Consider the following 3,458-nt stretch of genomic DNA (forward strand, 5'->3'; position numbering starts at 1 on the left):
TCGTAGTCTGGGTGGCTTATAAACAACAGAAACTTATTTCTCACATTTCTGGAAACTAGAAGTCTATGGTCAGAGTACCAGCACGGTTGGGTTCTGGTGAGAACCATCTTCCAGGCTGTAGGCTGTCCGTCTTCCCATTATCTGCTCACACAGTGGAAAGAGAGATGAGAGAGCTCACTGGCATCTCTTTAATAAGGGCACTAATCCCATCCATGAAGCCTCTGCCTTCATGACCTTATTACCTCCCAAAGGCCTCTCCTCCTAATACTATGTCATTAGGGGTTAAGATTTGAAATTATGAATTTGGGAGGGGTACACAAACATTCAGTTCATAACAATGTATGTTATGTATTATATACTTGTTATACTTTGTATTACTTATAAAACAACTGTATCCTAATACACGTCCTTTCCAAAATACCTGAAAATGGCTGTAAGAGGAATGAATATTGTTTTCCATTTAGCTGATTATCGACATATATAAACTGTCTTAGTCCGTTCGAGTTGCTCTAACAAATTGCCACAGAATGGGTGGCTTATAAACAACAGAAATTTATTTCTTAACAGTTGTGGAAGCTAGAAGTCTGAGATCAAGGAGCCAGCATGGTCAGGTGAGGGCCCCCTTCTGAGTGGCTGATTTATCATCATATCCTCACATGGCAGAAGGGGCTAGAGATTCTCTGGAACCTCTTTTACAAGACACTGCTCCTATTCATGAGGATTCCACCCTCATGACTTAAGCATCTCCCAAAGGCCCCATCTGGTAATACCATCACATCACTTTTGGGGATTCGAATTTCAACATGTGAAGTTTGGGGGGACACACACATTCACACCATAGCATAAAGCCAGAGGAAACATTTCTTCAAATCTTTTTTTTTTTTTAATTTTCCCTTCCAGTCAGAGAGAAAAGACCTAGCAAAAACTGGCTTTGTCAAAATATTGGAAGAACTCATTCCTTGTAGTCTCTGTTTTACTAGTCAAAGTCACCACCGTCTGTTATACACATTATACTCAAAGCCCTTTGGATGTTTTTATTACATTACATATTACATAGAGAAGACTTAGGCATCCTTAGAATTTTTATAAGCATATGTTCTTCCTTCCTTATGAGGAAATGTAGATCTCATTAAAGTAAATTTTTCTAAAATGAAATATTTTGATGTATAAGCTTAGCGAGACTGCATCTGAAAGCCACAACTTTTGCTACAATCTTAAGTATGACCAAATTGACCTACAGCAGATTTTATTAAAGACAGAGCAAAAACAACTTTGTCTTATTCTTTAAGAAAACTCAAAGACAGTGGTCTTTGTGTAATTTCTTCTAGTTTTCACATGTATATTATTTTTGTTCTCACTAAAATGGTTTCCAATCATTAGTGTCACCAGTTAAAATTATTTTAAATAACCAAATTCTCTATTTTTACATTTAATGGAGTCATTTCCAAACCATCATTTTCAAGGTTGTTTTTAACTTTTTTTTCCCTGCAAATCCATACATGCAATGTTATAGACAGTTTCCCTCTGGACAACATCCTCCTAGCCATGCATGTTCAGTTTGGTCTCAATGTCCTAAAAAAAAAAAAGCACTGTGTAAGGTCAAGTTGAAGCAGATTAAATTTGAATTAGAAGCACTTCTGTATTAACATGGAAGTGTTAGTCATATTTTCCCCCTTCTACTCTTGGAAATCAAAGAGACAAGAAATATAAAAAGAACCCACAAACTCCATTTTGGCAACACTAGGTAGCAGATTTAAATTACAGTCTCAAAAATAAATGTGAAGGCTACCAAAAGCAGCCAAGACCAGGCAGAAGCCACACATAAAACATGAGGAAAATAGCAAAGAGAGTCACAAGATGATCCAATGGCAGCAGATTTCAAAAAACACTTCCTGCAGGCGAGGGGTTCATTGAGAGGTGAGGAAGCTGTATCCATGTTGGCAGAATTGGATGTAGGACCTGTGTGAGTAGGGCTGGCAGCAGAAGTCTTCGTGAACATGGTTAATTAGAGAGAAGCAGAGAAGGCAGTGTTACATAAAAAACAACCAGCTAAGCCATATTAGAAGGAAGAAGTCTGTCTCTGAGGAAGCAGAATAGGAGAGAGCACTGCATTAGGAAGCCTGAAAAGCTACAGTTGTGTTTCTTCTCCTATAGGAGCTTTTTATGAAAAGTTGCTCAGGAAAATTCAAATGGTTCATTAACAAAAGGAATTGATACAGTATTGATACAAAGGTTACATAAGAGAAGATATGGAAAATAGCACTAAAACCTTCAAGTACGAGTACCATTCACCAGAAAATGTTGCCACAAAGCAAATGAAAGTTGTAGCCAAATGCTTCATTGTGAATTTAAAAATTTAATAAATCAGTTTTCTCTATGAAAGAAAATCATAAAGCAGAAATAAATAAGTAAATAATAAAGATATGGAAGACTGAAGTAACATGATGAATAAGACATCTCGTCAAATGAACTGATAAAGTGCTACATGCAAGAAGAAATTTCTGACTATGGTAAACAAATGACTAACCTTTCTTTATATCATTTAAACATTTTTTCAAACATCTGTTTTATGCATTAGATTATTTAGTTTTCTCAACAAAGAGAATTATTTTTAAATAGTTAATATTTCTGTTTGGTTTACCATCACTTTGAGGAATTTGGTGCACCTAGGTCAGTGTTTCTTGAATTTCAGTAATATAACATTACTGAAGAGAAAAGTTCTTGAAGCATTAATGTTAACTATAATTTTTATTATATTCTTTAATTGTACATATACCAAAAAATTAACTGTAAGCTTGTTGTCTCACGGTTGTGCTACAACTATAAAACCAAAGCAGACAAATCAATGTAAACAAAATTACAAAAATGAAAAAGTCAAAATTGAAATTAACAGATTATATGATAAAGTACATTGTGTGGAAATGAAGTCACCATTCACAAGACCAATAGAGAGTTCACATGCCAACACCTCTGCGCGCCTTTTGAAGACTCAAGTTTCCTTCCAAGTCTTTTTCAATTTCAAATTATGCCTAATGCTGTAATTTGTTCTTTACTTAGTGGGAAGCCATCATTTCTAAATTAAGTTATCTTTTGTCTTTTTCTAACTAGCACACAACAATGACAAGGTACTTTTTGGTGCCAATAAGAACGTTGAAAAGAATGCAACTGTAGGCACTAAAATCAGATGGTGCTATTAACTATAATCATTCAGAATAGCAAACTAAGCTTCTACTAATTTTATTTTAGTTTTTTGTTGAATACAAAACAGAACTTTGAAAGTTATTTTTAGTGTTCTTTCAAACCCCTGTTTGAGAAACATTATTCTAAATATTTTAGAAACCTAAAAATTCCGTATAACCACCTCTAGATAACCATACTTGGTGTGTTCTTGGCAATCCAAGTGTGATTTTATAACATCCCAGAATTCTTGCTGCCTGAGTCTCACATTACACACAAGA

Source organism: Phocoena phocoena, chromosome 3, assembly GCF_963924675.1.
Source record: "Phocoena phocoena chromosome 3, mPhoPho1.1, whole genome shotgun sequence".
NCBI classification, from domain to species: domain Eukaryota; kingdom Metazoa; phylum Chordata; class Mammalia; order Artiodactyla; family Phocoenidae; genus Phocoena; species Phocoena phocoena.